The sequence below is a fragment of the Dasypus novemcinctus genome, chromosome 15 (genome assembly GCF_030445035.2).
Source record: "Dasypus novemcinctus isolate mDasNov1 chromosome 15, mDasNov1.1.hap2, whole genome shotgun sequence".
NCBI classification, from domain to species: domain Eukaryota; kingdom Metazoa; phylum Chordata; class Mammalia; order Cingulata; family Dasypodidae; genus Dasypus; species Dasypus novemcinctus.
The window spans coordinates 95,782,048-95,808,647 of NC_080687.1; the positions used below are offsets into that span (position 1 = coordinate 95,782,048).

A 26,600-nucleotide genomic window follows, 5' to 3' on the forward strand; every position below is an offset into this window, starting at 1 on the left:
AATCAGGCAGTCTACAACAGAAAAGCTTGTTAATAAATGACTAACAAGTAATAAAGTTTTCTAAAGTAGGTAGCAAATTTATGTGTGTGTAAGTTCATTTCTTAATATTGTGTGCCCCCAAAAATAGCATTTGGAAAAACAGTTCTTGAAAACAGTTGTACATTCAAATAATTTATCTGAAAACAGTTTTGTTTCAAGCTTTTCAGGACCTAGTTCTCTAGAAATTAATGAGATCAATCTTGATTAAAAGGAGAAAAATGGCATTGAAACAGATTTCCAGCAACAAGTGCTTTGGAGGATTGCAGAAAGTGTTTGAACATGACAGGTAACTATTAAAAAAATACAAACATTTTAGATAACTCTCATTGTGTTGTTTGTTCTGTTCTACTTATAACCAAATACTTACCTTTGCATTGTGATATTTCACTTAAACCTCCTTGCTTTTTCTCTATTGTTACTATTTGGCAATTTCACCAGAGCTAAATTCACCTGTGGCAGGTAAGGAGGAGCCAGAAAAGAGACGTGTCTTCAGGCTTTGACTTTACATATCTTTGAAACTTTGTGAAAGACCTATGTTGCCAGTAAAAATTCTGAGAGCATCTTCCTTTTTTGGGGATTTTTTAAGGTAGAAAGGATTCCTGGATTTTTAAATAAAGATGGTAGGTGAAGCATACATATTTAACCTCTGCTGCTTCCCAAAATCTAACTATCATGGCATTAAGTAAAGGAAGATTAAAAACATGCAGGCCAACATACCCCCATGCCCATACCCACAGATGCAAAAAAAGAAAAAAGAAAAGCAGTAGGAAGAGCTAAGAACTATTTTAGAAGCAGATATATAGGTGGACAAGTAGTCCATGACTTAGCAGGACCTAGAAAGTAAATTCTAAAAAGAAGAGAAAGCAGAGAAATGACACGTTATAGAAAGCCTTGGGAATTGGAGGCACCAGGTACACCTGCACTTAAGGACAAAAATGAAGCTAAGAAAAAGGAAGATTAGTTGAAAGTCTGTTTTAAAAAGCAGACAGACCCCAGATCAACTCAGCTGTCTGTGCAGCCGGGCCACTACCTCTCCCCAGCTCTGGCAAAAGATTGGAGATTGATTCTCTTTAAAAGATAAACAGAGATTCTCTGTCCTGGGGAATACCCCATGCAGTTGGTGGGGGGATATAAATATATTCCAGGTAGCAAGATTAGGTGAAAGTTTGTACACTGAATATAGAGACTTCCCAGTCCTCTTCTACTAAGCTTCTAGAATTTGGGGAATTAGACTCATACCTTTCTAAAAGAGTCTTCCTGGGGAAATCTGGCTAGCCCAAAGAAGAAACCTCAAGATACTGTTACTGAGAGCTTTCTAATTAAACAGTCCAGCTAGACTGCACCCTGCAGTGAAGCCCATGATGGAGAACCTGCCCCCACCCCACCCAGGCATAGACTTTCAGTCAGATTTTAGTGTTTCACTCTTAAAAAGAGTAGGCTGCTAAAGATCACTAGATATTTGTATAAAGACAAAAGACAAAGATTTAATTTAAAAAAAAGGAAAAAGGAACTTTGATGAATAGACCATGCAAGGAGACAGATTTCAAAAGTACTGTTATTAATATTAGTGAAGACATTGGACCTGTTACATCAGAAGAGGATCCTCTTAAAAATAGCCAAGAAAAAAAGGAGCCCAGAAATTTAAAATGTGGACAAAACACAATAGAAGGGTTAGTTGATAAAGTTGAACTTTCCCAAAACAAGAGTAAGGGAAAATCGGAAAGGTTAAGACAATTAGAGGAACAGTCCAAGAAGTCTAACAACTAAACATTAGGAGTTTTGAAACATAAAACAGAAATAGAGGTGTGAAAATAATTTCAAGAAGAATTCCTAGAACTGAAAGGTTTAAGTTGCCAGACTGAAAAAGTCCTCAGTTTAGTATCTCACACAATGGATGAAAATCCTTGAATGTTCAGAGGGCAGGAAAAGGGTGAATAGTGAAAGATTAAGAATTTTTAAAGGCATAGGTCAACTCAGCAATACTAGAACTGAGGAAGCAGTGCAGCAGTGATTTAAAAGTTCTGAGGAAAGACTTCCATGCATAGCCAAACTGTTAAGTGTGAGGGTAGAATAAAGCCATTCTTATTTAGTTGTGGTATTAATGGTTGTGATAAAATATTAAGGATAAAGAACAGAATGAGTTAAAATCAAATATGGCCTTAATTTTTACCTTTTAAATTGAAATATCCACATTTTTCAACTGCCATTTGGAGCTTATCCTTGATTAAACATGTGTAAGGAAGGGTTTATTAAATCAAAGCTATCAGAACCAATATTAAGAAAACAAAATTAAAATGGCATACATTGACACAATTTATATTTTTATGATTCTTGTGTTGTTTGCTTCTGAAGATGAAATATTACATCTTATGAGAGAAAAGTCAGTGCAGAGGTGGAAAACTCTGGTGGCAATGCCTTATGCTCTCATAGTCCTGTCCACAGTACTTATGATTAAGCACCAATTAGAAGCATTAGTAGACCTCAGTGACAGAGAAGCTCTATGAAGTCCCATTCATTATACCAGAGAGCACTGTAAGAAGTTATCTTCTGTGGCTTCTAATTAGTGTACCAGTGTTCTGATTTCACCTGGTATTGTTCTATAATAATATAATAGTAAAGTTCTTACAAAGTCCAGAAATATGTGGGTAGGTACAAATTAAGTAAAGAACCTTTGGAAGTCCTTGCCACTGAGCCCAGAATGTCACATTCTCTGCTAAATTATTGTCTAATTGAAAAGGAAGTGAAATAAATGTAATTCATTAGATCCGAAGTTATTCTCAAGATAAAAGAACAGAGTAGATTGCCAAAGGCTCTGAAAGTCTCTTATAAATGGCTCAGAAAGCATACCAAAAAGTCAACAGGCTTTTGTCAAAATCTTACTACTAATTAGGGTCCTTATCTTACATTTGGTGTATTTTTCCCCCAACCCACCATATTATTATTTTTTAAATATATTTTTGTGACAGAAGTTGTAAACTTATAAAACAATCATGCACACATGTAGAATTCCCAAACAGCACTCCTCCATCAACACACCACACTGTGGCGGAACATTTGTTACAGATAAGATAATATCATCTGGTAGTTACCATGTTCATAGTGTATATTTGGCTCACATTTTCCATACTGCTCTATTATAAACACAGTGTATCTTTGGCTTAGATGCAAGAATATTGTATTATTACTGCTAACCACAGTCCATAGGTCACTCCAGTTGTTATTTTCCCATTCCCATGCTTCTCCACATTCCCACCACCCTGCAATAGTGATGTACATTTGCTCTAGCTAACAAAGGACAGTCTTGCATCTGTACCATCAACCACAATTCTCATCCACCTCTTGGTTTACTGTGCTATTCAGTTCCTAGACTATTCTCTAGCATTCTGTCAATTGGCATTTACATCCCTACTTACCATTTCAGCCACATCCCCATTTATAAACTGTTACTATGTGTTACCATCCACTCTACATTTCCACACTTACAGTAAACCTAATTAAATACTTAATTAAACATCAGTAGTCCATCCCAATCCTTCTCTTATCTCCTTTAAGAATTCATCTACCACCAGCTCTTAAAGATATTTTCCTACAATTTCTTCTAGAAACTTTATGGTTCTTGCTTTTATTTTTAGGTTTTTGATCCATTTTGAATTAACTATTGGATAAGGTATGAGATAGGGGTCCTCTTTCCTTCTTTTGGCTGTTGATATCCATTTCTTTCAGCACTGTTTGTTGAATGGACTGTTCTGTTAGAGCTGTGTGGGTTTGACAGGCTAGTCAAAAATCACTTGAGGGAAGTGGATATGGCTCAAGTGATAGAGCTTCTGCCTACTATATGGGTGGACCTGGGTTAGATCCCTGGGGCCTCCTGGTGAAAAAGAAGAGAATGTGTGCCCCCGTGGCAAGCCAGTGCCTGCCTGAGTGCCCACGTGAGTGCCCATGCGAGTACCCACATGGTGAGCCAGTGCCCTGCACAAGTGAGTCAGTAGCAAGATGATGACACATCAAAAGAGAGACAAGGGAAGAGTCAAGGTGAAGCACAGCAGAAACCAGGAACTTAGGTGGCGCAATTGACAAGGAAACTCTCTTCCCATCAGAGGTCTCCAGGATTGAATTCTGGTGAATCCTAGAGGAGAGAAAATGAGAAGAGAAGATAATACAGACAGCAAAAACAGCAGGGCAGCAGGAGGGGAAGGGGGAAAATAAATAAACAAATAAATCTTTTAAAAAAATTGCTCGACCATACACATAAGAGTCTGTTTCTGAAGCATCAGTTTGGTTCCATTGGTCTAAGTGTCTCTCTTTATGCCAGTACCATGCTGTTTTTACCACTATAGCTAGGTAATATGATTTAAAGTCTGGAGATGAGAGTTCACTTTTCCTTTTTTAAATGTTTCTGGCTATTCAGGACCCTGTACCCTTCCAAATAAATTTGATAATCATGTTTTCAATTTTAAAAAAAATGCTGGTGGAATTTTTATCAGGATTGCATTGAATCTGTATATCAGTTTTGAGTAGAATTGACATCTTAATGATATTTAGTCTTCCAATCTGTGAGCATGGACTGTTCTTCCAGGTATTTAGGCCTTTTTAAATTTCTTTTAACATTGAGTTGCAGTTTTCTGAAAATAAGTGCTTTACATGGTTGATTAGGTTTATTCCTGACTATTTGAGCTTTATCTGTCATATTTTATTTTCACCACTCTTTTGATACTTTGTTACTTTTATGAATATAATCTTCATTCCTTGACTCTCTTGCAGGTCTCTCTCCTGTCTTTTCTTTTCAGACTCTAGCACACTCTTTAGTATTTCCTGAAAATCCAGTCTCTTGGTTAGAAATTCTCTCAGTTTCTGTTTATCTGCCCTCATTTTAGAAAGATGATCTTCCCAGATATAAGAATCTTGGCTAGAAGTTTTTTTCTTGTAGTATCTTAAATATATCATACCACTGTCTTCTTGCCTCCATGGTTTCTGGTGAGAAATCAGCATTTAATCTTATCAGGTATCCTCTATATATTATGCATTGCTTTTCTCTTGCTGTTCTCAGAATTCTCTTTATGTTTGGCATTTGACATTCTGATTAGTATGTGTCTTGGAGTTGGGCTATTTTTATATTTACACATATTTTTGGATGGGAGTACGTTGTGCTTCTTGGACATGGATATGTCCTTCAATAGAGTTGGGAAATTTTCTACCATTATCTTCAAATACTCTTTCTGCCCCTTTTTCCTACTCTTCTCTTTCTGGGACACCCATGACACATAGGTTTGGATGTCTTTTGCTGTCATTTAGTTCCCTGAGACCTTGTTCACTTTTTTCCATTCTTTTCTTCATCTGTTCTTTCATATGTTTGCTTTCAGAGGCCATTTCTTCAAGCTCACCAATCCTTTCTTCTGCCTCCACAAATCTGCTATTACATGATTCCAGTGTTTCTTAAATTTCATTTATTGTGCCTGCCATTCCCATAAGATCTGCTATTTTTCTATGTATGCTTTCAAATTCTTCTTTGTGCTCATTGAATGTATTCCTAATATCTTTAATCTCTTTAGCCATCTCATTGAATTTATTAAGGAGATTTGTTTGAACATCTATGATTAGTTGTCCCAACTCCTTTATGTCATCTGGAGGCTTATCTTTCTCCTTTAACTAGGCCATATTTTCCTGTTCCTTGGTGTGGATTGTAATTTTTAGTTTGTGTCTTGGCATCTGGCTTACCAGATATACTTGTTCTGCATGCAGTTTTTCTCTTTAGTTTAGCACTTTCTGCCCTTTCTCCCTTGCTGGTTATATAGTATGAGCCAAGTATGTAGTTGGAGATGTAAGCTGTGGAGACTCAAGCTGCCTTCGTTGCCCCAGGGACCAATGAAGCTTCTCTCAACTTTCTCCTTTGCCTGGAGTAGTGACAGAGTCACAGTTGTGTGGAATAATCCAAGTTGTGTAGGCCTACACTGTAGTTGCCCAGAGAGACTGATGAAGCTTCATACCCCTTTCTCCCCTACCTGGGGCAGGGATGGAGCTGCAGGTGTGGGCAGTAATCTATGCAGTGCAGGTCCAAGATGACGGCAGTTGCCCCAGTAGACTTCCAATTTTTGGTCTGTGCCAGCCAGCTAAGGGTACCTGCAGTTACCTGGATAGGCTGGTACAGGGTCCACCAGCCTCCTCCCTGCCAGAGGCAGGGCTGAAGCTTATGCTAGGGCTGCCAGCTGATCTGGGTAAAAGAAACTGCTTCCTACCATCAGTGATTTTCAGTCACCCTGGCTTCCCCTCAGGCTGGAGGCAGAGTCAAAATGGCAGCCACTGGCCTCTTTCCTACTTGGACAGTTTCAAACTGTAGCTGTTCCTAGGGTTATACTTTAGCCAGCCAATCCATCAATCAGTAGCTGAAATAGGTGGCCAACCATCTCCTCCTCTCCTGTTGTTGGGAAATGGAGCTTCCAATTCCAGCCACAGAGCAGCTCCTGAGCTTGTGCCGCCAAAGTAGGCTGATCACCGGCCTCTGTGGCTTGGCTGGTAATTTCCTGGAGAGGCTGGCACAGGTCCCTGCAGCTTCCTCCCTGCTGGAAGTGGGGCTGGGGCCTAGGCTAGAGCTGCAATCTGATCTGGATGGAAAGAAGCTGGTCCCCACCAGCACTGGGATCCTCAGTCCACCCTGCTTTCCCTCGTGCCAGGCGCAGAGTGAAGATGCGGCTCCCGGCCTCTTTCTGACCTGGACAGGCTCAAACTTTAGCTGTTTTCAGGATTATACTTTACCCCACTGAATTTACTCATCAGTTGCTGAAGCTGGAACCTGACCATCTCTTCCTCCCCCGGTTTTGGGAAGTGGAGCTTCCAATTTCAGCCACAGAACAGCTCCTGAGATGGCTTGTGCCTCCAGTGGAGGATGGCACCAGCCTCTGGGGTGTGGAGCCTCTACTTCTGAATCTTCTCTGCAGATGGGCAGTCTCTTCCTTCCATTCCTTCAAGGATGTGGCAGGATGCTCTTCTGGTCTCGTGGAGCCCCTGAATAGGTGCTTCAGCTGGCTCCAGAGAGCTCTGGGTGTTTACTAACCACCCTGTAGCAGTAGCTGACTCTAGGAGCTTCTTACTCTGCTGCCATTTTGCTAGTTCTCAATAATATAACATTTTTAAAAAAGATTTTATTTATCTCTTTTTCTCCCCCCTGCCCCCCTCCCCCCAGTTTTTTGTTCTCTGCATCCATTCGCTGTGTGTTCTTCTGTGTCCACTTGTATTCTCAGTGGCACCAGGAATCTGTGTCTCTTTTAGTTGCATCATCTTGCTGTGTCAGCTCTCTATGCGTGCGGTGCCAGTACTGGGCAGGCTGCACATTTTTTTTGCACACGGCAGTTCTCCTTATGGGGCTCACTCCTTGTGCATAAGGGTCCCCTACACAGGGACACCCCTGTGTGGCACAGCACTCCTTGCACACATCAGTACTGTACATGTGGTGTACTGTACATGTACAGCTCACCACACAGGTCAGGAGGTCCTGGGTTTGAATGTAGGTGGACGCTCTATCAGTTGAGCCAAATCTGCTTCCCAATAATATAACATATTAATTACCCATAATACCATTATCCAAAATAATAATTAACATGTTTTGGTATATTCAATATTTTTCTATGACTACTTTTCACATAATTGTTATATTTTATTTATCCTTTTTTTTACTTGTATAAGATAAGTATTTTCCAATATTATTCTAATCTTTCTGTAAACATATTTTTAATTGTTGCATAATATTCTGTCAGGTGCCAAAATTTACTTGTTCCTTAGATGGAATATTTTTGCTTTCACATACATTTTTTACTGTAACCAGTATTGCTGCATTGATTATCCTTGTTCATATTTCCTCCCTTCCCCTAAGAACTTTTTCTTTAGATTAGATTCCTTTAAGCAAAATTACTGGGTCAAAAGTTTAGAACATTATAAAGTTCTTTCTAAGTCATTCTCCTAAAATTGCTTTCTAAGGAGGTTGTATTTACTCTCCAGTGATATATTAATAACTATTATCTACCTGAGGTGGCTTTATTTTTTTTAATTTTAATCTTGTCTTTTCTAGTCCAATCCATTGTAAGGCTGTGATTTGGAAATAACTGATTTTGTGATTATTTTATAACTTTGAAAAATTTTAAACTCACTTCCCATATCTTTTTTATACTATTAAATTTTTCTAGCTTCCTCAACTCATAAATGCCAATTTCCCAGTGGTTGCTCAAAGTTTGTCCATTTTTGGCCATTCCATGGGAGGCCATGGAGCTCTGATTTGTGCCTTGAAGAATCCAGGAAAATACAAAGTAAGATTTCCTCAGGTTCTAGGGATAAATATTTCTCTTGATAATATACCAGGAACTTTTTGAAGATTGAAATTAGAATTTCTTTTTTTCAGTATTGGGACTGAAATTAGCATTGGGGATTTTGGGGGGTGGAATATCAAATTTAACAGCACAATATGTGCTACAGGATCAGAAGCATAGGAATTAACTGTCAGTGGTTTCTTGGTCTATTTGAAGTATAATGAAATGTAGCTTATATTTTATTACTTATGCTCTAACTACGTTTTTTTTTAAGACTTTATTTTTTTTTCTAGTGGTTATTCTTGATTAAAGTTATTATCTTTTTTTTTAATATCATACATAGCTCTGTAAATTTGACTTTGATTTTCTGAGATACAGGGAGATATTTACAGTTTGTAAAAGTTTAAGAATTCTTTGTCCTTAATACCTCTGATGACAACTGAAATGCAGTTTTATTGGAAAATACCACTCTGCACCTTTCCCATTTATTTGAATTAATTTGAAGCTCCATAGCTTTGGTTTTTTTTCTTTAATGAGTCATGTTTGAATTACCACTATGTGAAGAGTGTCCCACTATACCAAGCACATGCAGTCAGAGTCAAGAAAGGAAGTTTTGAAGCAATGATCATCTTCAGTTTGCTGCTGTCTTTAAAATCACAGGGCTATAAACGACCTCAGGATTTGTTTACTTTTTAATATCTCCTTCCCTGCGGTGTAAAGGCACCCTCAAGTGGCAGTGTTCTGGAAGCACAGGGCGGGAGCTGTCCAAAAGCTGAAGTGACGATATACCCACATTAACTAAGTAAGTTATACCCACATTCACTAAGTAAGTGAATTGCAGGGTTCAGACATAATATAGAGTTTGCGGATCTGACTTCCCCCATAAGGCTGGCGCCCAGCTGTGGGGAACCCTGAGGGCTGTGTTACACTACGGGGCTCCTAGGCTTCCTGTTGACCAGATTGGAGGTTGCCTGGTCTGAATCCCCTAAACTCTGGTGGCCCACACCCCAGAGAATCACACCTCTTGAGTCTTAAATATCTTAGACTTTCCACCCCTGAATCCATCACGCCCTGAGGTCCATCTGAGGTCCTTGAAAGTCCTAGCCTTCAACGTTGGCGTTTTTTCTTTATTGTTTAATTTTGTTTTGTTTTTATTTTCATTTTGTCTTATTTTTTTACTTTTTTGTAATGTCCTGATTGCTAACACCGCATTATCCCCTAGTCTTTTCTCACAGCGTACCCCCCAAAGTCTTTTTTTTATTCAGTTATTTAGGGGTTTTTTTGTGGTTGTTGTTGTGTAGCTGGTGTTTTAATTGTGGGTTGTGTATATCTGTTTTTTTTTTCTTTCCCCTACCTGTTCCCCACCCTTTGCCCACCCCCTTTTCCTTTCTTCCTTTCTTCTCTTCCCCCCCTTTTTCTTATTTTTTATTTTTTAATTTCTTTTCTTTTTCTGTTTTCTCTCCCCCTCCTGTCCCTCATCTTCTACTTATTTTATTTTAACTTAATTATACAATAGGTGTGCCAGGAAACACCTCACATTTGCTGAGGTTTTCTCATCCTCCACTGCCTCATTTCTATGTGAACTGATTTAGGCTACCTACACTATCCTCTTTCCCCTACATCTTGATATATGCCATCATCTACTGTCTCTCCTATATTCCACCTCCCACCTCCCTTTCTTTGATCCACGAAGTGTCTAAGTCTTAATTTCTAATACCTTTGTTTTGTTTTCTGTCTGTTATCCACTCTTGAAACTATTACCTTTCTTTTCTTTTTCCCTCTCTCACGAAAACAATAGCTTTTTAGCTTATACCATATTCCTCCCATATTCAATCATCTACCTCATAATAGGTACTCTACCTACTGCTATAACTCTACACAATTTACATGAATCTAACCTCCATCCTCCCAGATCTCATATTCTTGCTTTGTTAACATATATCACCAATACTACTTTACACTTTTCCCTTGCTTACACAATTGTCTCTCCCCAGCACTAATACTTTCCTTTAAAGTGAACTTAACCAACAACAAGAAATTAGAATAAGAAGAACAAAGTGACAAAGAGAAGATATAACACTTACGCAAAAACAACAGCTAATTAATCTCCAAGAGTAGACAAAGAAACTAAGGAACTGATTAAATCCGTCAAGATTAAATAATGACCAGAAAGCAACAAAAATCTACCAACCAAACCAGTAATCAGGAAAACATGGCTGAATCCAATCAACAAACCAAAAATCAGGAAGGGGAGCAGAACTTTGCACAAGCAATGAAAGATCTCAGAACATTTGTCACCGACAAATTTGATGAAGTAATGAAAGACGTTAACAACATGAAGACATCACTTGGAGGGGAAATTGCAGACATACACAAAAAGATAACAGATATGATGGGAATGAACACCACAGTTCAAGAAATCAAAAATACACTTGCAGCAAATATCAGCAGACTAGAAGAGGCAGAGCAGAGAATTAGTGATGTGGAAAACAGTACATCAGAAATCAAACAGATAGTAGAAGGGGTCGATAAAAAGATAGAAAAAATCCAGCTAGGACTTAGGGACCTGAATGACAATGCAAAATGCTCAAACATACCTATTATAGGCATTCCAGAAGGAGAAGAGAAGGGAAAGGGGTCAGAAGGAGTGTTGCAGGAAATAATGGCTGAAAACTTCCCAAATCTACTGAAAGAGACAGACGTACATATCCAAGAAGCACAGTGCACTCCACTGGTCATAAACCCCAACAAGCCCACCCCAAGACATATACTTGTCAAATTATCCAATGCTCAAGACAAAGAGAAAATTCTAAAAGGAGCAAGAGAAAAGAAAACCATCACATACAAGGGAAGCTCCATTAGATTAAGTCCTGATTTCTCATCTGAAACCATGGAGGCAAGAACGCAGTGGTATGATAGTCAAGGTACTAAAGGAAAAAAATGTCCAACCAATAATACTCTATCCAGCTAAACTAGCATTCAAACATGATGGAGAGTTCAAAATATTCACAGACAAACAGAAACTGAAAGAGTATACCAACAAGAAACCTCCCCTTCAAGAAATTCTAAAGGGAGTTCTGCAGGAAGAAAGGAAAAAACAGGACAGGCAAAGCTGGAGGAGAGTATAAGAGCAACAACAACAACAACAAAAAAGAAAGACGAAAAGAGAAGGGAAAAAATACAAACAAAATATGACTAACACAAACCCAATCAAAATATGGCTAACACAAATAATTCCTTGAAAGTAATAACACTGAATGTCAACGGATTAAACTCACCTATCAAAAGATTCAGACTGGGACATTGGATAAGGAAATATGACCCATCCGTATGCTGTCTACAAGAGACACATCTTAGACCCAGAGATGCATGGAGATTGAAAGTGAATGGCTGGAAAACAATCATACAAGCAAACAATAACCAAAAAAAGGCAGGAGTAGCTATATTAATATCAGACAAAATAGACTTTAAATGTGAAACAATTGTGAGAGACAAAGAAGGATACTACATTTTAGTGAAAGGGAAAATCTGTCAAGAAGATCGAACAATCATAAATATTTATGCTCCTAACAAGGGCGCCTCTAAATACGTGAGGCAAACACTGGAAAAACTAAGTGAAACAATAGATGCATCTACAATTATAGTGGGGGATTTTAATACACCACTATCAACTCTGGACAGAACATCTCAAAAGAGAATCACTAAAGAAACAAAACATTTGAACAGTATATTAGAGGAGCTGGATCTAATAGACATATATAGATCATTACACCCAAACACAGCAGGATATACATTTTTCTCAAGTGCACATGGATCATTCTCCAAGATAGACCATATGCTAGGCCACAAAGAAAGGCTGAATGAATTCAGAAAGATTGAAATCATACAAAACAATATCTCTGACCACAGTGGAGTCAAGATGGAAATTTGCAAGGGACAGAAGCCCAGGTTTCACACCACAATTTGGAAATTAAACAGCACACTCTTAGAAAAACAGTGGGTTAAAGAGGAAATCTCAAAAGAAATCAAAGACTATCTTGAAACAAATGATAATGAGAACACAACATACCAAAATTTATGGGATGCAGCAAAAGCAGTACTGAGAGGGAAATTTATAGCCATAAACTCATATATCAAAAAAGAAGAAAGAGCAAAAACTGAAGAGCTAACTGCACATTTGAAGGAATTAGAAAAACAACAACAAAGTAACCCAACAGGAAGAAGAAGGAAGGAAATAACAAAGATAAGAGCAGAACTAAATGAAATAGAAAATAAGAAAGCACTTGTAAAGATAAACAAGACCAAGAGCTGTTTTTTTGAGATCAACAAAATTTACAAACCTTTAGCGAGACTAAAAAAGAAAAAAAGAGAGAAGATGCAAATACACAAAATAAGAAATGAGAAAGGCGATATCACCACTGACCCCACAGAAATAAAGACTATCATAAGAGGATACTTTGAAAAACTATATTCCAACAAAAATGACAATTTAGAGGAAATGGACAAATTCCTAGAAACACATAAGTAGCCCATATTGACAAAAGAAGAAATTGATGATCTTAACAAACCAATCACAAGCAGAGAGATAGAATCAGTTATTAAAAATCTCTCAAATAAGAAGAGCCCAGGACCAGACAGCTTCACAGGTGAATTTTACAAAACATTCCGGAAAGAACTAACACCAATCCTGCTGAAACTATTCCAAAAAATCAAAACAGAAAGAACATTGCCGAACTCCTTCTATGATGCCAACATTACCCTAGTACCAAAGCCAAACAAAGACACCACAAGAAAGGAAAATTACAGGCCAATTTCTCTAATGAACCTAGACGCAAAAATACTTAACAAAATACTTGCTAATCATATTCAACAACACATTAAACGAATTATACACCATGACCAAGTGGGATTCATCCCAGGTATGCAAGGATGGTTCAACATAAGAAAATCAATCAACGTAATACACCATATAAACAGATTGATGGAAAAAAATCACATGATTATATCTATAGATGCAGAAAAAGCATTTGACAAAATACAGCACCCTTTCTTGATAAAAACACTCCAAAAGATTGGAACACAAGGAAATTTTTTGAACATGATAAAGAGTATATATGAAAAACCTAAAGCCAACATTGTTTACAATGGAGAAATCCTAGACTCCTTCCCTCTAAACTCAGGAATAAGACAAGGATGCCCATTGTCTCCGCTCCTGTTTAACATTGTCTTAGAAGTACTTGCTCGAGCACTGAGGCAAGAACCAGATATAAAAGGCATTCAAACTGGAAAGGAAGAAGTCAAAATTTCATTATTTGCAGATGACATGATCCTATACATAGAAAACCCTGAGAGATCTACAACAAAGCTTCTAGAACTCATAAATGAGTTTAGTAAAGTCGCAGGTTATAAGATCAATGCGCAAAAATCAGTAGCATTTCTGTACACCAATAATGAGCAAGATCAGGAGGAAATCAAGAAACAAATACCATTCATAATAGTAAATAAAAAATTCAAATACTTAGGAATAAATTTAACTAAAGAGGTAAAAATCTTATACACTGAGAACTATACAAGACAGTTCAAGGAAATCAAAGAAGACATAAATAAATGGAAGAATACTCCTTGTTCATGGATAGGAAGACTGAATATTATTAAGATGTCTATCCTACCAAAACTGATCTACACATTCAATGCAACCCAATAAAAATCAACACAGCCTTCTTTAAGGAACTAGAAAAACTAACTTTGAAATTTATTTGGAAAGGAAAGAGACCCCGAATAGCCAAAGACATACTGAAAAAGAAAAGTGAAATTGGAGGAATCACACTACCTGACTTCAAAACATACTACAAAGCTACAGTGGTGAAAACAGCATGGTATTGGCCTAAGGAGAGACACACAGACCAATGGAATCGAATTGAAAGCTTTGATATAGAACCTCACATATATAGCCACATAATATTCAATAAAGCCACCAAACCCTCTCAACTGGGAGAGAGTGGCCTATTCAACAAATGGTGCCTGGAGAACTGGATAGCCATATGTAGAAGAATGAAAGAGGATTACTATCTCACACCTTATACAAAGATCAACTCAAGATGGATCAAAGACCTAAATATAAGAGCCAAGACCATAAAAACCTTAGAAAGCAGTGTAGGGAAATATCTACAGGACCTTGTAATAGGAAATGGCTTCATGAATATCACACCAAAAGCACGAGCAGCAAAAGAACTAATAGATAAATGGGACTTCCTCAAAATTAAAGCCTTCTGCACCTCAAAGGAGTTTGTCAAGAAAGTAAAAAGGGAGCCCACACAGTGGGAGAAAATATTTGGCAACCATATATCTGATAAGAAACTTATAACTTGCATATATAAAGAACTCATATATCTTGAAAATAAAAAGATAAACAACCCATTTAAAAAATGGGAAAAAGATTTAAACAGACACTTCTCCAAAGAAGAAATACAAATGGCTAAAAAGCACATGAAAAAATGCTCCAAATCTCTAGCTATCAGGGAAATGCAAATCAAAACTACAATGAGATACCATCTTACACCCGTAAGATTGGCAGCTATGAAAAAAATAGAATACAAATGCTGGAGAGGATGTGAAGAAAGGGGAACACTCATCCACTGCTGGTGGGAATGCAGAAGGATCCAACCATTCTGGAGGACAGTATGGCAGTTTCTCAAAAAACTAGCCATAGATTTGCCATATGACCCAGCAATACCACTGCTGGGTATATACCCAGCAGAACTGAAAACAAGGACACAAACCGATATATGTACACCAATGTTCATAGCAGCATTGTTCACTATTGCCAAAAGTTGGAATCAACCCAAATGCCCATCAACAGATGAGTGGATCAATAAAATGTGGTATATACACACAATGGAATACTACTTGGCTGTAAGAACAAATACACTACAAACACACGTGATAACATGGATGAATCTTGAGAACCTTATGTTGAGTGAAGCAACCCAGGCATTGAAGGACAAATACTACATGACCTCAATGATATGAAATAAGCAAGCTGCCTCAGAGAGCAAGAGGCTGAATGATAGGCTTACAGGAAATCGGGGGGTGGAGGAAGGATGTGAGCCGATGTCTGCAGGGGTGGAATTTATGACGAGCTGGTGGTAAGTATGAACACAAAGAAGAGATAAAATGGGGGCAAGGGGTTGCCTTTGGGAGGGGCTTTGCGGGTTTGAGGGTGGCTGGGGATGGGCGGATGGGTAATATTGCCCAAAAGTGGGGGGAGGGAGGGGTAGCATACGAACATAGGAGAGTGTCAGGTGTTGGTGGAGAGTAAAATGCCGAGAAAATCGTATCAAAATATAATAAAGAAGGTTACCTGTTTAGAATGCTCGGAGGGGATGGTCCGATGCGGGACGGGCTCCTGAGGAATGTCTGAATACTCATTTTGCCAGAGTGGGTGGCACCATTGGGTAGACACCCAAGCAGTGAGAGTGGGAATGGACCCACATCCTGGGGAGGACTAATGCCATCAAATAGAGGGAACTGTATCTCTCGAGAGAAAGGGTGGCTCCCAGGGCATTGGGGCAGTTGAGCAAGTCAGTCCGTGAACAGTGTTGCAAGTATCTCTGGACGTGGCTCCTCAGGAAACGGAGGTTGGCTGTCACTGTGGGCACCAAGGTGGATGGGAAAATGGATGTTAAATATGTGGAACCAAGGTAAATGGGGGGTAAGAGAGGAGTTTCACGAGAGTACACAAGGATGGATATAAAACATGTAATATTACACCGTAACATATAGGAGATGACAGACTGATAATGTAAACCATAATGTAAAACATAGGATAACTAAAAAATTAGAAAACTGTATCCTAAAGTAAGCACCACAATGTAAGCACAGATGTCACTTTGTTTGAAAGCTATTGTCTCAGACTCTGTACATCACTTTAAATAAATATGATGTGAATAGGGTGTAAGAGTATCGCTGTGGAAGGGAAAAGGTTTTGTGGTGGATGTGTGGGAGTGCTGTATATTATATATATGAATTGCTGTGGTCTAGGGCTCTTGTTAAGAGAAGTTCAATAATTAGGGGGAAAAAAAAGAAAAAGAAAAAGATAGGATGTAGATTTTTTTCCAAGTCAACACGTATTCTATATATTATATTGGGCTTCAATTTTCAGGAAGTTCTGGATCACAGAGTGGTTCAACAATGGCAACGGAGGAATACTGGTATAGGATACTATTGACAGGTGATATATGGCTGACAGGGAGCTATACAGGACATATGTCCAGGGTGCATGGTAATGTTTGGATATACTCATAGTGGCAACAATTAAAAACTACAGCTGGGGGGGTACTGGGTTCCTGGCCAGTGATGCTCTGTTGTGGTCCCTAGGGGAGCAGCGACAGTCTCCCAGGTGCAGCAGCAAGGACCGGGAAGGAATGAAGGTCCAATAGTGAGCCCCTGATGCTAATGACTATGCTTGTGAGCTGATATGCCTGAAATAAGAACAAGGCCTAGAGCAGCATTGTGCCTCAAATGTGGCCAGTCTCGAAGCCAAACTCAGCATGTAAATGCAATGCCTTCCCTCCAGCGTGGGACATGACACCCGGGGATGAGCCTCCCTGGCACCGAGGGATCACTATCAACTACCAACTGTTGATGCAACTGGAGAATGACCTTGAATGGAAGGTTCAATGCGGATCAGCAGAATATCCCTGTCTACATAAAATAACATGACTTTAAAATGCTGTTTGACCTAATCTAAGGGGGAAATGGAAAGGAGAAATGAGTTTATATGGCTACGAGTCTCTAAAAAAGAGTCTGGAGGCTGTCAGAAGGATTGCCCTTATGCACAACTGAGCAGAGAGTAAGAGACAGATAAAGTAGATACAACCCCCAGGTATTGGTCCCTTTGAGAGCTAAAGAGGCCCATGGGTGCTATGGTCATGGCAGATGGGGTTAACTGCCATGTCAGATGGCCCTTCTTTGGAGCTGGTGTTTATGCGTGATGAATCTAGACTTAGATGGGACCTCTCTTCTTAAGACTTTCATGCTACTGTGCTGGAGTTGTAGTTGGTGTCGGGGTTTAAGATATATTTAGGGGATCTGAATCTCTGGACTGACAATGTGATAGCCAGGCCCTGAGCCTCAAGAGACTCCAGCACCTACAATCTGATTTATTGGACTCACCTCACTCAGCTAAGATGGAGTTGAAGAAGGACAACCACCACACCATGGAGCCTAGAGTGCCATGAGGAATCTGAGCCTCCTCTTGACATAGAGGTGCAATGGACACAAACAATCCAATGTCCACAGAGAAAAGGTGGCATTGGAGTGGGAAAAGTGGACATGGTGACTAATGGGTATGGGGAATGGCAGGAAGAGACGAGATGTGGAGGCGTCTTAGGGACTTGGAGCTGCCCTGGATGGTGCTTCAGGGGCAATCACCGGACATTGTAAATCCTCACAGGGCCCACTGGATGGAACGTGGGAGAGTATGGGCCATGATGTGGACCATTGACCATGAGGTGCAGAGGTGCCCAGAGACGTACTTACCAAATGCAATGGATGTGTCATGATGATGGGAATGAGTGTTGCTGGGGGGGGAGTGGTGCGATGGGGGTGGTGGGGTTGAAGGGGTCCTCATATATATATTTTTAATGTAATATTTTTACAAAATCAATTAAAAAATTAAAAAAATTTAAAAAAAGAAATAATAAAAATGCTTTAATAATGATTGAAGTGATGAATGCACAACTGTGATTATAATAAATATCATTGATTGTAAAATAATAATAATAATAATATCTCCTTCCCTTAGAAAGGACTTTTTATTCTTTATCATATTAGTTATGCCACAGAGAAATAAAAATATTTCTCAGAGCAGTTTCTTGCTGCGACAGCAAATATTTTACCTTTCCTAAGCTACTATAAAATTGAACTGGTCATGACATGATGGTGGATTTTTAAAATAAGGATTTTATTTTTCATGTTTTTGTACATGAGGCAATTTAAAAATGAGCAAAGGATTTGAAAAGAAATTTCCCCAAAGAAGGTATATAAATAACCAGTAAGTATATGATAGATGCGCAACATATTAACCATCAGGAAAATGAAGATCAAAAGCACAATGAGGGAAGTGGATTTGACTCAACTGATAAAGCATCCGCCTACCACATAGGAGGTCCAGGGTTCAAACTGCGGGCCTCCTGACCCATGTGGTGAGCTGGCCCACGTGCAGTGCTGATGTGCACAAGGAGTGCCGTGCCACACAGGGGTGTCCCCTGTGTAGGGGAACCGCACACACAAGGAGTGTGCCCTGTGAAGAGAGCCAACCCACATGAAAAAAGAAAAGCACAGCCTGCCCAGGAGTGGCACTGCACACACAGAGAGCTGATGCAAGATGATGTAACAAAAAGAAACACAGATTCCCAGAGCTGCTGACAAGAATGCAAGCAGACACAGAAGAATACATAGTGAATGGACACAGAGCAGACAACAGGGTGGAGGGGAGGGGAGAAAAAAATTTTAAAATCTTAATAAAAAAAAGAAAACCACTTGGTGTATCTAGTAATAAAAAGCACAATGAGATACCACCTCACACCAACTAAGATGAGTACTACTAAACAAGAAAAAAATAAATGTAGGCAAAAACATGGTAAAATTGGAGCCCTCTTCTATTGTGTATGGGAGTGTAAAATAGTAAGGCTGCTGTGGAAAATAGTTCTTCAGAAATTTAAGCATAGAATTACCATGTGACCCAGTATTCCTGCTTCTAGGTATTTACCCAAAAGAATTGAAAGCAGGGATTCATAGATATTGGTGCACCAATATTCATAGAAGCATTGTTCATAATAGCCAAAAGATGGAAACAATTCAAGTGTCCATTGACACGACTGGATACACAAAATGTTCTGTATACATGTGATGGAATATTAGTGTCATGGAAAGGAAGAAAGTGATGATACCTGTTTCAACATGGATTAACTTTGAGTACAGTAAGCTGAGTGAAATAAGCTAGACACAAAAGGATAAATATTGTATGATTCCACTTACATGAAATACCTAGAATAAGAAAATTCATAGAGACAAAGTAGATTAGAAGTTACCAGGGGCTTGGAGGGAGGGGAAATGGGGAGTTATTGTGTAATGGGTACAGAGTTTCTGTCTGGGATGATGGAAAAGTTTTGATAATGGATGGTGGTGATAGTAGCATAAGACTGTGAATGCAATTAGTACCACTGAATTACTCACTTAAAAATGGTCAAAATCACAAATTTTAGGTTACATGTTGCCACAAAACAAGTTCTTTTAAAAGAACAAAGCATTAAGGGGGAAAAGCTCTAGTAGACATTGCACAGGTATAAATATATACACTCTAAGCACTCAAGCTGAGAGTCCTTTGTACTGTAGCCACTGAAAAAAACATTGTGGAACACAATTATATTCAAAGCTATGGCATGCTTAAGGCCAGGGCTCAGTGCTTCCTGGGCACTGTTACAGAGAGCTACGCCTCAGGTTTAATACTATGTCCTAAGTAAGGTAGGCATGAACTTTTTCATAATACACATCAATTTTTAATGGAATAAAGGAGTAAAAACTCTGAACATAAACTTGTTTGTACATTAATGAGTTCTTTTAGCACCTATTGCTTATTAGTTCTTTTAACAAACACACCAAGGATGTGGCATTATAGAGTGCCCAACAATCTAAGTCCATAATATATCAAAAGGAAAATATTCACAAGGGTTTCCATGGCAAGTCACAGTTTTTAGGCAAGTTGAAAATATCTTTATATTTGACTTAGAGATAAATAACAAAATACAATTTGCTTTTTTTTTAATACAATTTTGTTTTTAAATTCCCTTTGTTTCTGAAGTCTGTCACCATTTGCTCCAATTTGCAACCCAGTGCTCTGTCTTTGGGGCAAAAAAGCCTTTAGTGGCTATTTGGGATCAGGTGAAAGTAAATGGAAGGTAGGTATTGGATGTTTGTATTGTATTAATACTCTTAAGTATTCAAATTTGTTAAAAAGTTATACACATCACAGACATATTCCACCAAAGGTTTAATATTTTGCAAACGAACATGTCATGTACCTACCTATTAACAAGCAGAAAATACTTGAGCGACAAGGTCTTTATATCTATTATACTTGTGTATTCAGAATCATTCACACATGTACTCCTATTGTTGAAATTCTAACCAATTGAAGGGTTAATCCTTTAGTCATTAGATCAGAGTTTTGTTTAGGCTTAGGTTTTTATTAAATTCGAAGAGTCCTAAAAACAGAATTGGGTACTTTGAGAACTGAGGATGCATGTACATCCATGCTTTGAGTCTTTATGTGTAGTGTCTCTTCTGGGTTCTGAGATCTTTTGTCAAGAAGAAAAGACCCTTTTGCATCCACCAAGGGTTTGTGGTCTCATGGAATAGTTGAGCAAAATACCAATCATTTGGGCTGGGTTGGGAGGTAGTCACAGTTAACCTAAAAAGGAAGCTTTTATAATTTATTCCCAAGTGGCAGGAGATTTTACAATCTTAATTATGCTGTGTTTAGGCTGTTACTTAATTTACTACTAGGATAAGAGACCATGCAGAATTATGAAATCATAAACTTAGGAACTAGGCAGACTTTATAGGTCATCTTCATCTCTCCTTTAAGATTAAAGGAAGTAAGTCTTTTAAGAAGCATGATACTTAGCAGGGGGAATCTTTGTTTTTGTTTGTGTTGGTCAATGCATAAAACTTGTGGTTAGTGAGTATATATGAGTAAGCAAGAATAATTACATGTAGATGGTAAAATATGGTATTATAACAAGTGGCAGCTCTACAGATAATAAGTATGAGGATGCATTGATATAATTGAGATTATTCCAATCTGGTCTCTGAAAGCTAATGGAGAGGGTAGAGGTTTGGTGCTGTTCAATACACAGCAGAAGGAGGAGCTGAATGTACTAGAGACAAAAAAAAAAAAACAGAACAAAACAAAACAAAAAAACATTATCTGAAATGGAAAATATTTGGAAATGGAAAAAGGTAATGTAGTTAGAAGAAATAGCCAATTTGTGGAGAGATTTTGAAAGAGAAAAAAGTCATGTTTTTTATTGGACTTAAGAAGTGATTAAAAACAATAGAGGTGAGTTTACACTATGAAAAAGGGAATCTACACTATGACGATGCTCGAGATAGAGGATCTTACCACTGATCTAAGACTTCTTGATTTGAGAGGAAGCTAAAATTAGGAAATGGATTTCTGAAGACCTTGTAAATGAAAACCAGACAAGCCAGATTTTAAGCCAATTTAAAAGCACTTTTCAGATTTAATCAGATTCTTGGGACTGAAATGACTCTAAATTTCTATTTGGTTCTAGTATAGGACATTCTGTAGAATACCTTTCTAGTCACTTTTTTCAACATTCCTGCTCTTTGTACAGGCTTATGATGCTACCCAGGCTCTCATGTGGACATACTAAGTGATCAAGGAAAGGATGACCAGTTCCTTTCAGATGGACAGTTACTTCCTGATAACTTCATAGCTGCCTGTACAGAAAAGAAAATCCCTGTTTTTTTTTAAGATTTATTTATTTATTTATTTATTTATTTCTCTCCCCTTCCCCCCCACCCCAGTTGTCTGTTCTCTGTGTCTATTTGCTGCGTCTTTTTGTCCACTTCTGTTGTCAGCAGCACAGGAATCTGTGTTTTCTCTTTGTTGTGTCATCTTATTGTGTCAGCTCTCTGTGTAGGTGGCACCATTCCTGGGCAGGCTGCACTTTCTTTCACACTGGGTGGCTTTTCCTTACAGGGCACAGTCCTTGTACATGGGGCTCCCCTACGTGGGGGACACCCCTGCGTGGCAGGGCACTCCTTGCGCACATCAGCACTGCGCATGGGCCAGCTCCACATGGGTCAAGGAGGCCCGGGGTTTGAACCGCGGACCTCCCATGTGGTAGACGGACACCCTAACCACTGGGCCAAGTCCGCTTCCCAGTAAGTGTTTCTTAAAGAAGCAAGTGCAGACCCTTCAATAATCTTTTTCTCTTTACCCTAACAGACTTAATAACCTGGGGCTTCACATCTGAGCTTTTCTAGTCGGATCTGGAAACTGTAGAAAAACACTGCCCAGCATTGCTGCTAGAGCTTAGCTGTGTTTTTGAGAGTTGAGTGAAGACTGAATGTGTTCATTTATTTTTATACTCCAAGAGTCAAAGTCTTGCTACCAAAGATTTTCCTGTTTTTCCATGTGAAGCATGAGGTAGAGGAGGGAAAGTAAGTCTTATAGGCAATTGCACAAGTATTTCATTAAAATACCCAGTAATTTAATGAAAGATTAATAAACAGAACTTGGAACTAGTCCAAGGTGACACAGTTTCTCTCTAATTGTTTAACTTCAAATCTTCTAGTTCCCAGAATGCAAATAGTTCGCATGTATCCTGTTGCCTTTTTATTAAAAATTCCTCTTGGTCTTTCATAACAGGCATTTTCTATTTTCAGAAAGTTGGATCTTGGTTTCCTTTGGATTTTCAAATGAAATACACTATTATATTGCAATATATCCCTGACAGCTCAAAGCTGTCACTTGTTTTCCTTGGGACTTTTCTGATAAAGGTGGTGATAGTGATAATAATAGTAAAAACAATGGCAGCTACTCAACATCTCCCTGAGACCATGCAAAGCTCTTAACACGTGAGACTAAGCATACGTGTTCACATGAGAGCTTTTCTCATGCAGGTATTTGAGGCATCTGTTTTCCTGCATCAGTGCCTGTTTTCAATCAGACCCATCTATTGGTGTGTGAAAAATGGCAAGTACTGCTTGGTACTGTATTTCACAAGTTTTGTGTCCTGAAAATCATGGGCCTGTTGAACCTCTTAAAAAGTCAAGAATTACATGGGTGGGAAATGCTTTTACGTTTCTTTCTTCAATAGGAAAGTGTCCTTTAGCTCTAAATTTTCCTAATCAACTGCAACCCAAGTAAGATGGTTTTTCTACTTGCCTGATCATTGAACGATGCAAAACCAAATAATGTCAAGGCTCAGCCTCACTCTTGACAACACTCTTGTCTGATTCACTTCCATGGGAAACTAGAAGGCTGATTGCTTTCAAATTACATTCATGACTTTATGTATGGCTGTTCTCAAGATAGGTATTGGATGCCTCTCTGGAAGTAAGAGACTGAGAACATTTATTAATTTATCAAACACCTTAGGGTTTTCCTGAAACTCAGGTGCTATTTTTATATTGCCTGTTTTTACATCTTAAGAACTTAGAGAAAAACCCCTTTGGCTCTATCTACCCCACCCCACCCCCATCAGAGACCATTTGTTAGATTAAGGTGAAAGTAAGAAAAGTCTTTCTTAGACTTTTTCTCTCTCTTATTTCCATCCTCCTTATATTCTAACTTTCGTTGGAGAGATTCATGCTCCCAGAAAGATTGTCTTGTGTTTAATACCCTTAGAAAGCTCTTTGGACCTTAACTTTTTTTCTTTTTCCTTTTGAAATCTCTTGTCCCTGTCTTGTACTCAGAGGAGGTGTCATAGTCACCCAGGGAAGGGATTACCTCTCTGCCTACTTATAGGGTACGTATAATTGATCAGACACTTGAGGTCTGTTTTAGCTCAGTTCTCTGTGTTTCTTGGGGGTGGGTGGGTATAAACGAGCTTACTGACTTTTTACCAAATTTGATATATTGCTAAGGGGTTTTGGGTTTAATTAACTATTCCTTTCTCCTAAAAATAAAGATGCAAGATGCTTTTTCTAGATAGGAGTTGGAATTCTTGACATGGCTAACCATGGCTGTTTTTGGCACCCCAAACTATGATCTCTATATTTAATGGTTTGGTATAAATCTAGGGCATTTGGGCATCTTCATATTATCTCTTATTAATGTATCCTTGTTTTGTATTTTAATATTCACTATCCTGTTGACACCAATGTGCTTCTTTTGTGAACTGAAATGTCTTGTCCATGTTTCTCTCTAAATCCTCTTTGATTCTTTCATACCCTGTAGATGTGACCACATGTCTACTTTGAATATTTAATCATTCTATTTCTTTTTTTGCATTCTAATGGCAGCATTTAAAAGCAAGGCAGTGTAGAATGTTGTGTTTTTTTTAAGATTTATTTTATTTATTTATCTCTCCCCACCCCCCTGTTGTTTGCACTTGCTGTGTCTGTTCAGCATCTTTATTTCTTTAGCAGCACTGGGAACCAAACCTGGGACCTTTGATGTGGGAGAGAGGAACCTCATCGCTTAAGCCACCTCTGCTCCCTGCTTTGTCGTGTCTCTCATTATATTTTTCCTCCTGTGTCTCTTGTGTCATCTAGTCATGTCAGCTCACTGTGCCTGCCTGTTGTGCTTGCTCACTGTCTTCTTTAGGAGAAACCAGGAACTGAACCGGGGGCCTCACGTGTGATAGGTGGGAGACCAATTGCTTGAGCCACATCTGCTTCCCAGAATGTTTGATTTTTCTTTGTATTTTTGCTGCTTTTTTAACATACAATGTTGCAAGTATAACAGCCTTGATTATAAATCTTCATATGGTAATATTTTTGTCTATTTACATACTAAGTGACACAAGAGACTTATTGAGTGTCCCTAATAGTAATGTTTTAAAATAGTAGATAAATTCTAATGAGCTCTGTCTTTGTCTTCCAGGGTTACGATCACAGCTACTACTTCATTGCAGCCTTTATCACTGATCACATCAGACATCATGCAAAATACCTGAACGCATGAAAAACTTCAGCTGGTCAAATCTCTTCAGAGTTATGAAAGTTGTAATAAACAGAATTGCAGGAATAAAAGTCTTAGTTCTATTCTATGGCTGAATCACTTTCTGGGGAAATATATGAAACCTACTTCTGATTTTTAAACTTATTTTACCAGAGTTGACATGGGAAATCCTTACTACTATACAGCTTTGTGGACGTCATTTGGAAATCCTTGTTATTTTGACTTCAGGCCAGGAATCTGAAAATCATCTTGTTCAGATCACAGGCGGATGTGCTGGGCAGGGGGTCCACGGCGCCACCCAAGCGCCTCCCCCTGTGGACGCCAAGGCCGGGAGGCAGGGTCTGGCCTGTCCTGTTCAACTTGGCGGCTCTGATGCCAGCCAGGGCTCGGCTTCTCCTGGGTGTTTAATCACTTTATTAGTTGCTGACTCAAGAAGCAGACTCAGGAACGTTCAGTGAATTCCCCATCGTTCCGCAGCTGTTTTATGAGGAGCCAGATTTCCTAAACGAGTCTTTTTAACTATTTAGGGGTTTAACATTGGTTTGGGGGTATGTTAAGCCTCTTAACAATTAAGGAAAGAGTCAATTTGGAAATAGCTAGATAAGGAAATCTGTCAATCTCATGTTACCATAAACTCAAATACTTTCTCTTATCACATGCAAAAATTTAGCTTGGAAGCACACCAAAAAAGTAATTAGTCTCTTTGTATATACCAAACTGTGTTCCTTTAAGAACTTAATAGCCAAACTTTTAAAACATGATAGGTGAAGCCTGGTTGTTTTAAATTTTTTTGGTTTTTTTTTTCTGTTAGCACAAAGGTACATTTTAAATATTCAGTGCAAATGCATATTTCATATAATTATAGATAGTACTCAAAATCATTAATATTAAAAATTAGTACTCTATTAAATGAGTGATCAGGATTGAGCTCTATAGTGAGCCTCACAGACAACCTTCCATACAGGACGCTTCAGTCTAAACAGCCTAGTGCCCTGTAATGAGAAAGAGCTTTTAATTCATGTGTTTTTTTTTTGCTTGTGGTAAATTCCTTTGTAAAGAAAAACAGTTGTGTTATCCTAAGATCATTGTAATCTCTCAAAGTTAGCCAGAGAAGCAGAACTAGTAGAGATATATATTAAAAGATTGATTACAACAAATGACGTGACTGTCGGGGCTGGCTCGGGGAGCCCACAGGGCACAGGGCACAGGGCATAGGGCGGGCAGCTGGAAGGGGAAGAGCTCAGGCGGGCTGCAGGGAAGAGCCCGGGCGGGATGGAGCACCACGGGCATGCGCCAGGGCTGGCGTCCACGGGCAGATTTTCTCCAAATGACGAAGCATATTGCCCAGGACATTCTCTTAGTTAGCCATATGATTACAAACTTGAGTTACAGCTGCAAAATCCCTTTACAGTAACACCTGTATGGAGGGGGTTAGTTTGTTCTTTTTCTAGATCCTCCAGTTCTGAGGTTAGATGTCTGATTTAAGAACATTCTTTTTTTAAGGCAGGCATTTAGAAGATAAATTTTCCTTTCAGCACTGCCTTTGC

General features: G+C 38.7%; 2 long non-coding RNA genes across 2 annotated transcripts in view; one reads left to right on the forward strand and one right to left on the reverse strand.

Annotated features, from left to right (window-relative positions):
• Positions 1-26,600, reverse strand: part of LOC131273465 (uncharacterized) — a 129,741-nt gene that overhangs the window by 7,255 nt on the left and 95,886 nt on the right. The gene's annotated exons all lie outside the window — the stretch shown is intronic.
• Positions 111-25,136, forward strand: LOC131273466 (uncharacterized). Its single transcript, XR_009180704.2, has 2 exons — positions 111-325; positions 24,976-25,136. It is a non-coding gene; the product is annotated as an uncharacterized lncRNA (long non-coding RNA).